The following is a 9647-nucleotide window of genomic DNA, read 5'->3' on the forward strand; positions in this document are numbered from 1 at the left end:
GTTTTTCGAGACAGGGTTTCTCTGTATAGCCCTGGCTGTCCTGGAACTCACTTTGTAGACCAGGATGGCCTCGAACTCAGAAATCTGCCTGCCTCTGCCTCCCGAGTGCTGGGATTAAAGGCGTGTGCCACCGTGCCCGGCTGTCCATGATTTTTAATCTCAATTAAAATGAATCTGACCTTTCAGGTGGATTTATAGCATAAATACAATCCTATATCCAACAAGAAAAAAAAAATGCAATGTTCTCCAGTCCTGAATCCCCTTGTGGAGAAAACTGTTAAGTACCTCTATGTTAAAAATTTCCCAGGACAAAATAAACACATGTATTTTCTAGCCACCTCAATCCAGGATGGGAAGGCAAGAACAACTTTCCTTTGCTTGTACAAATTGATATCATTGTACTAAATTGAATTCATGCTGAACAGCAAAATGCAGCAGCAGCAGACTGTCAAAAAAACTGTCAAGTGAAAGAATTATTGATTGGTGCATTCAAATTAAAAATGAATGTAGGTTAATAAATGAAGATGGCACTGAAGAACAAGCATACCATCTAAACCAAGAAGAAACAGACAGTGCATCTGCCAATCAGGCTCGGTGGGCTGAGAACAGAGGACAGGAAAGGAAACCAACGCTGGTAATGAAATAAATATTAACCCACAAGGGTTTCTGTGACAGCCCATGACAACTGAGGCCGGTCTTCCTGGTGGCCCACATCACCCACACACTTGCCTTTTCAGGTCATGACACAAATGCCAACTGAGGGCCAGGCATGAGACGGAAACAGTTGGTGCCAGGGCAGTGCCCTGCATAGCAATAGAGAACCAGTGTTGGGAAGCTGGCTCAGTCTGTAAAGTGACTACCACACAGGCATAACAAGTGGAGTTCCAATCTACAGAATCTATAGGGAAAGCTAGTATTGGTAGCACAGGCATAACATAAGCACTTGGGAAACGAAAGACTAGGGAATTCTTGAAGTTCATCAGCTGGTCGGCCTAGATGAATCTATGAGTTTGGCTTTAATCTGAAAAAACGGTCTCAAAAAATAAAGACTATTGTCCTGTGTGTCTCTACATACACCCACACATGTTCATAAGAATACACGGGCAAGTGAATACACACCCACGTTAACAAGTAAACATGCCATACAGAAGAAGGAGGGAAGGGGAAGGAGAGGGAGAAATGGAAGAAGAGGAGAAAGAGGCAGGGGAAGAGGGAAGGAAGGAGGAGGGAGAGGGAGAGAGGGGAAGAGGGGAGTAGGAGGGGTTAAGAGAGGGAGGAGGCAGGGGAGGAAGAGGAGGAGGAGGAGGAAGGGGGAGGAAAAGATGACAATGACAACCAGAGTCATAGTCCATCTCACTCGAGGTCCCGAGCTGCCTACTTGCCCCTCTCTCTCTGTCCCCAAAAGATAAGGGTCCAGTCTCTGGCTTTAACATCAGCAACTCTAAGTTGACTATAGTCAAGTGTTTGTATCCACTGACCTACAGATCCACACATCTAAACCCAAGCCTGACATCCCAACTCCCCAGGGTTCACATGGGCATCACCACTACTGCCCAGCTTTCCCTTCGTCACCGAAGAGCACGGTCACCCACCCAGCAGGCACACCATGTTTCCCGTTTTATTTTCTTACTTGCTATTTCTAAACCATCCAATCCTACACAGAACTACAGCCTGTCTGTCTCTCCATCTCTCTTGGCATCCCATTTCAGCATAGACACCACAACAGCCACCCAAATGATGCTTGATGCTCTGAGTACCTCCCACCCCATTCTGTACAGCACCACCTCATCTTTTAAAAACACAGGAGGTGCTCTCGTGTGCCCTGCTCCAGAACCCCCAACCACTCCTCCAAGTCGAATGGTGGCTTCCCCCAAACCTACGCCTACATCCCAGAAGCTATGAATGTGCTCATATAGTGAAAGGAGAGTTTCTGCAGACTTGACTGATGATCACATGATAAGCTCATCCTGGTGATCCATCCATGTGCATCCGGCATTAGTTACTTATTTGGCACCATGACAGAGGCAACTCAGGGAAGGATGGTGTATTGTGGCTCATGGTCTAAGGACAGGGCCCATCATGGTGAGGAAAGGTGGGAAGAGCTTAAGGTAGCTATTCTCACTTGCATCTGCAGTCAGGAAGCAGAGGGAGGGGGAGACAGAGACAGAGACACAGAGAGAGAGAGAGACAGAGAGAGAGAGACAGAGAGACAGAGAGAGACAAAGACAGAGAGACAGAGACAGAGAGACAGAGACAGAGAGAGACAGAGACACACAGAGAGAGACAGAGATAGAGACAGAGAGGAAGAGACAGAGAGACAGAGAGAGACAGACAGAGAGAGACACAGAGAGAGAGACAGAGACAGAGACAGAGACAGACAGAGAGAGAGACAGAGACAGAGACAGAGACAGAGAGAGACAGAGAGAGACAGAGACAGACAGACAGACAGACAGACAGACAGAGCGAGCTGGGTTCTCAGCGGGCTTTCTTGTTTTTTCCTTTTCATTTAGTCCAGAACTCATGGGGTTAGGCTGCCCACAGTCAGGGTGGGTCTTTCCTCTTCACTTAAACCTCTGTATAAACACACACACACACACACACACACACACACACACACACAGAGAGAGAGAGAGAGAGAGAGAGAGAGAGAGAGAGAGAGAGAGAGAGGCAGATAAATTCAATACAAATTAGTTAGTTCAAAACAAAGGAACTCTGAGATCACATAGGTGTCCTCTGGACACCTGCCAGTATTACAGCTGATAAAGTGAAGACTGTCTCAAAAGGATGCAGGAAAGTAAATTATCTTTCTTTGAGATTCTTAGGGATGTCTTCAGGAAGGAATGAAACCCAATGTTATATTCATTCACTTAGGAGTTAAGCCTGCTTTATTGCTTCTTTAACATAAAATATTTATATATGAGAAGAACATGAACTCTATATCATCAGCCTTTACAGAAAATGTTTTTATATTGCTTAAATTCTGGAAGGAATTCTTTCTCTTCCTATGCCCCCATAATCTTCCAGTCTTTCTTTCTGCCCCAAACCATAGGCAGATTCACAAGAGAAAGTGTTTATGAATGCAATCATGTATAGAGGGGTATCCCAAGGAATCCCAATTACCTAATGAGATCAAGATACATAATTATCCATAGTTTTTTTTCAAAATTTTATTAGGTATTTTTTTCATTTACATTTTAAATGCTATCCCCAAAGTCCCCTATACCCACCCCCAACACCCCTACCCACCCACTCCCCCTTCTTGGCCCTGGTGTTCCCCTGTACTAGGGCATATAAAGTTTGCAAGACCAAGGNAGAGAGAGAGAGAGGTCTCCAAAAGGATTCTAAGTGCAGCCAAGTTGGCAATGACAGTGAGCATCACAGGCTCTTACCCAGAGCCCAGTGTCCTTATAAGAAGCTGAAAGGACAAGGTCCAGGTCCAGATACCCAGGGCAACACCGTGAAGACAAAGGCAGCGCCTCGAGTGACACATGCCAAAAATCATCTCAAGAAGCAGGAAGACACAAGGGTCCCTTCTCCACAGCTTTCAGAGAAACTGCAGCTCTCCCCTGCCAACACTCCAATGTCAGATCTCTCAGAGAGAACACACATGTATTGTTGTAAGCCATCTAGTTCCCCCTCTAGACTCTACCTTGACTCAGAGGTCATTTTTCTGGGCTCTAGGGGTTTCCTTGGCTTTCCTCTCAGACCCCTGCGATACTTCTTTTTCCTGATTTCCAAAGAAATACTTTAAAAAACTAGCTTTTCTACTCCCGTTTTACACCCCAGAGGACAGGCCCAAATCCTTCACCTGTTGGCATGTGACCTTAGGTAAGTAATTGTACCCCTATGACTACAGAAGAGAATGAGAAAGTTTGCTTTATGGACAGTTTCTGGAAAAACAAGCCATGATAAGGTAAGGCAGTCTGTGAAATGGTTCTCAGGATCTTCTGAAGGCAAGACACTCTGCCTGCAGTGTCAGAGCCAGAGCTAGATACCACGGCCTTCTCCAGCTGTATCTGCAGCTGTCCATCACTCTCTGCTGATGTCTAGGAAGCTGACCAGATTGGGAGGTGGGGGAGAGTGCAGAATAGCCACCTCCTCATTTCTAAGTCAGCCCTGCCCCCACAAACCTCTTCATTCACGCCAAGAAGATGGGCTAACTCAAGATGGTGGTTCCTCTCCAAGCCATCCTACCATGTGTTTCCCTACAGGTTCCTCATAGTCTTGCTCTGAGCACTCTCAAAATAAAAGCCAGTAGCTGCTCCCATCTCATCACTCCAAAGTGTGGGTAATAGGCNCCCGCCCCCCCCCCCCAAATTATGTCATCCATCCTTTCAAATCAATATATTTTCATGGTGCACCAGGTATGCCTGTGACATCAACCTGAGTCGTTCATAACAAGGTCATGCCATGTCCTTTTTAACTGTATGAAAAGGTGACTGACCGATAGCTTCCTTCCTGGAATTAGGTCTGCATCAGCATCTCTTGGAGTAGGTATTCTCAGGCACCTCTGCGTCTTGGTTCTCAGTGAGTGCTTCTTACAGGCTGTTCGAGAGAAAGAAAATCCTTTGAAAAATCTCATTGAACTGACGACTATCTTCGCCCTAGAAAAATCATCTGGACATTGGAGGTAGTGGGGATACAGTTTCCAAAGATCTTGGGACCTTGTGGGGACAGGAATCCCCAGAGCAGGTGGCGAGCCAGACCATCTTAAAGCGTGAGCTCTGAGTTCAGTGAAGACCCTGTGTCCTCAACCTGTAAAGTGGGGAGAGATCAAGGAAAGCAGCTTACACGAACTGCAGGCCTCCTGTACGCACACACACACACACACACACACTTCATTTGTTGGTATGCAATACTCCAAATACTCCAGGCAACATTCTAAGGGAAAATTCTACTAAGGAATGCAAGCCATTGATTGTCCTGTTTTTCAAAGTCTTTCTACTACAGGCCCTGAGTTCCTTCAAGGTAGGGGTGGGTGTGCATGTGTGTGTGTGTGTGTGTGTGTGTGCGTGTGTGTGTGAGTGTGTGTACGTGCGTGTGCGCGCATAGTGGGAGCAGGAGTTATTTCCAGAGGCAATGACAAAATATTATCATCTTGGCTCTTGCTTTAAGAACCTAGGTACTCCATCTCCAGACATTTACACGCTATAAAAAATGATGCTTATCATCTCTTTTTCAAACAGCCTTCCTTGTATAGTTAAAACGAGTTCAATTTCATAACAGTCAGCTTGCATGTAACTTCATACTATCAATCAAGTCCAAGAAGTGAGCTGCAATTATTATTTAATCCTAAAGAAAAGAATGAAGTGACCGAACACAAACACCATCTTTCATAGATAAAATAGAGTTGTGTTATTTATGACCCCTGCAGCTGAGTCTTTTACTTAGATGTCGAGCAAACCGCACTGCGTAGGCTAAATTTCCTTAAGCTTTTCTGGACAAATTCCCTGCATTCAACAGAGTAAGTTCCAATGTTTAGTCACAAAAGAATCTCTCCAAAGCATTAAGATAATTACACAATTTTAACATACATATATATAAATAAATTAATAACAGTGTACTGCCTTCCTTAGAAGGAAATTTGAATTACAAAGAATCTCTGACTTTTCAAAATTCCTGAACCCAAAAGCCATTTTTTAAAAAACCCGTGAGCCAAGTAGTTTCACTAAATATTTATCACGGGATGATGTTTCTGCCATCCGAAAGCTTCTGGCAACGGTTCAAACTCAAGTTCCTGACTGCCTTTTTTTTTTTTTTTTTTTAAACTCTCATGTTTTCCGCATCAAACCAAATCATGTTGGTTCTAGTACAGCTCATGAAAGCGCCTCTGAGGGCAGCTCAAAGGAACCTCAAGCGCGATGACTTCATATTCAAAAGAGTCTCCTCATGGTAACAGCATTTAAGTCTGTGAGTCACAAGGCTCAGTCTGGGGTTTTGCTCCTTCAGCTCCTCCAGGCAGGTGAGCTCAGGGCTCTACTGTCTTAAGTGCAGTGAGGCAGTTTGTCTAAATATGGACAGACTTCATGAGAAGCTGAAATGGGGGCGGTGACTATGCCCAATTCCTCAGTATAAATTGAAAAAAAAATCACGAAGTCTTCCCCCCTCCCCCCCCCCCCCGTGTGTGGGGGGGAGTGTGTGTGGTGTGGTATGTGAGAGAGGGAGTGTGTGAGAGAGTGTATGTGTGTGTGTGTGAGAGAGAGAGAGAGTGTGTGTGTGTGGTATGTGTGTGTGTGAGTGTGTGTGTGGTGTGGGTGTGTATGGTATGCATGTGTGTGTGTATATATGTGGTATGGTGTGTGTGTGAGAAATAGAAAGTGTGTGTGTGTGAGTGTGTGTGGTATGTGTGTAAGAGGGAGAGAGAGTGTGTGTGGTGTGAGTGTGAGTGTATAGTGTGTGTATGTGTGTGTGTGCTATGTGTGTGTGTGTAGTGTGTATGAGTGTGTGTGTGTGTGTGAGAGAGAGAGAGAGAAAGAGAAAGAGTGAGTGTGTGTATGCGTGCATGCATGCACGCTCAGGTGCACAGAGAAACCAGGGATCATTTTCTGTCCATTACATTGCTCTGCATTCTTGCACTTATTTTTAAAACACAGGGTCTCTCACTGACCCTGAAGTTCTGCTTACAGATTTCCACATGACACCCATCCAGACCCCAGCCATATGCAGACGTCAGAGCCAACCATTCAGACACCAGCCTTACATGGACTCCAGGGTTTGAAGGAACGACAATCAGTCACAGAGCTGTGGGGATCCCACCAAAGCCTCTCCTCATTGTGAGTCCCTGTGTCCCCACAGAAACACCAAAATAGCCAGAAGTCCACACTAACATGAGATTCTCAAAGAAACAAGACACCTTATTTTAATGTCATACATGCTACCTAAATCATGGTTCACTTGAGGACAGCCAAGAAAGCAGAGTCTATTGATGAAGTTTTATAATGAGATCACTTGAAACATGGCTATGAGGAAAACGCGATTCTCCTTCTTCTCCCTGCCCCCTTCTCTCTCTTTCTCTCTCTGTCTGTTAATTGGCTTACTGTACTTGGATCTATTGGTCTCAGACTCCTCCACAGCCTTCCCAAGTCTGTGAGCTGTTGACTGGGGGCTTCCCCAACTGCTGTTTATTATTCTACCTACTACACGAGGAGTGTGCTTGTTAATGTGTTACTGTGAGCTTCTAAAGGAGTCAAAACAGCCAAAGAAAAGCTTGAACTACACACAGGAAAAAAAAAAAAAAAAGGCTAGAAAAATGCCTCAACAACATGGGAAATGACTCACCGCTAAAGAGATGGAGGCTCAGGAAACCACTGTCCCGTTCAAGTCAGGGCAAATATGTACAGATGAAAGCAGCCCAAAGAAGCTCAATCGAGTTTGCATTAGAAGCCAGATTTCGACAATCACCTTGGTTGAAATTGTCTCAGAAATGGTTTTCAAGTTTTCCTCCCTTTCTTGGGTTGCTGAGATCAGTAATGACTTGCACTTGTAGGCACTTATCTAGAACCTACCGCCTCTTTCTCTCCTAAAACAGCATCTATACCCAGGTGTGAGAAGGCATCTCCCCCACAGGTTGACTCTATCTGTTCCATTTCTCCCTGCTGAGTTGAACAGAAAAGGCGCTAGCAGAACATTTACGTTAAACGTAAGCATTTCCATATGGAAGGACTCGATGAATACGGATATTTTCAATGTCCTCAGAGCCAAGAACACGAGAACACCAGCACATGGTGGAAATGACTGGCAAAAGAAGCAAGCTCATATATCTCCCCCGCATGCCCCATTCCACGGTCCCCTCTGCTCGAGTCAGGTTTCTGTTGCTGTGATAAAACACGGAGCAGAGCAACAGGGAGGAAAGGGTTGGTTTGGCTTACACGTCCATGTCAGGAGCTCAAGGAAGAAACCTGGAGGCAGATACTGAAGCAGAGACGGTGGTGGAATTTTGCTTACTCGCTTGCTTCCTCTGGCTTGTTAAGCTCCACCTCTTATACTGCTTAGACCCTCCCACCCAGGGATAGCCCTGCCCACAGTGGGGCTGGGCCATCCTACACCAGTTAGCAATTAAGGAAATGCTCCTCACATGCACGTGTGGGCCAATCTATGGAGGCAATTTCTCAACTGGGGTTCCGTCTTCCCAGGTTACTAGATTATGATGTTGCTAGAAACTAAGCCTTCTTAAAATGCAGACATAATAGGAGTACGGTTCCCTTCTGGTCACACCTAGAGTTCAGGATTAAGATGAAGCCTGAGGATGGAGCATCTCGACTGTTAAAAAGTTAGGAGGAAGCCGGGCAGTGGTGGCGCACACCTTTAATCCCAGCACTTAGGAGGCAGAGGCAGGAGGATTTCTGAGTTAGAGGCCATCCTGGTCTACAAAGTGAGTTCCAGGACAACCTGGGCTATACGGAGAAACCCTGTCTCGAAAAAAAAAAAAAAAACCAAAAAGCTAGGAAGAAAAGAAAAATAACAATTAAATCCACTGATACTGAAAGCTCTTGATGATGAATATCTTAATGGCACTGAGGCAGAATCCAACGTGTGCTTCTGTGCGTTAACATGTGGGGGTGCACATGTAAACTTGTGTACACACAGGTGTAGAGAGGCCGTACAGTCTCCCCCTTAATTTCTGAACCAAGGTCTCTCATGGAACCTGGCACTAGGCCGGTCAGTCAAAGGCTTCCAGAAATCTGCCTGTCTCTTCTTCTCCAGTGCTAAACTAAGACTGTAGGCACATGCCTCCATGCCAAACCGTTAAGTGGGTGTTGGGGAAATCAAAGCCTGGTCCTTAGGCTTACATGGCGGGCACTGTACCCACTCCATTATTTCCCTCAGTCATCATTTTTTAAAAAGCAAACTGATAGGACCTCTTCAACTCAATTGTGTGTGTCACAGAATCACTTCTTAACAAAATCCTACATCGGATAGGTTTCCCCGGAGTTCAAGCCATGTGGAGTGTAATTCGACCCTTTCTCCTAGGTCCAGACTGATAAATATTATGAATATCTTTTCTTTCCAGAAAACAAGAATAGAATTAAAATCATAGTGACTTATGATTAAGACTCCTCCTCAATTACAAAGTCGCCGAGCTGATGTACAAAGATGCTATAGACAAGGCTGAGTCTGCCCCCTCCTCCCAGGCCCTAGAAAATTAAGTAAATTATACTCAGTAAGTTCAGAATCCTTCATAATTGTTTAAAATTTCCATTGACCACGACAAAAGAGCAATTGACTTGGGGTTCAAGGATAGTTATATATAATTATATTGTAAGAATAATAAATGAAATACATAAATAATTCCAAGGTGTGGTATATGCTGAAAGAATCAGCCAACATTTCTTTAAGTCTACATAACATTTTAAAAAAATGATAGTATCAGCTCAGTAAATATCCTTCAAAAAATATAGAGAAGAAACTACTTCAAATTGTGAAGTTTTAAGAATCGTACTTTTTGAGGGTGTGTGTGTGTGTATGTGAGAGAGGGGGTGATTGGGGGGAAGAGGAAGGAGAAAGAGAGAGAGAGAGAGAGAGAGAGAGAGAGAGAGAGAGAGAGAGAGAGGGGGGGCATGGATTTCTCTGGAACTGGATTTACAGGCAGGTGTGAGAGGACTCTTGTGGCTGCAGGGGACCCAACTAGAACCCTCTGCAAGAACCAG

At 44.9% G+C, this 9647-nt stretch overlaps 1 protein-coding gene across 11 annotated transcripts in view; it reads right to left on the reverse strand.

The window, feature by feature from the left end:
* The window catches only part of Atxn1 (ataxin 1), a 413636-nt gene that overhangs the window by 366958 nt on the left and 37031 nt on the right, over nt 1-9647 (reverse strand). For 9 of the 11 annotated variants that reach the window (XM_029547630.1, XM_029547629.1, XM_029547627.1 and 6 more), the window contains one exon: nt 4445-4545. The exons of the other annotated variants lie outside the window; for them this stretch is intronic. The gene's annotated coding sequence lies outside the window, so the exon portion shown is untranslated. The remainder of the gene's footprint in view (nt 1-4444; nt 4546-9647) is intronic. 11 annotated transcript variants of the gene reach the window in all.

The sequence above is a fragment of the Mus pahari genome, chromosome 16 (genome assembly GCF_900095145.1).
Source record: "Mus pahari chromosome 16, PAHARI_EIJ_v1.1, whole genome shotgun sequence".
In the NCBI taxonomy this organism is placed as follows: domain Eukaryota; kingdom Metazoa; phylum Chordata; class Mammalia; order Rodentia; family Muridae; genus Mus; species Mus pahari.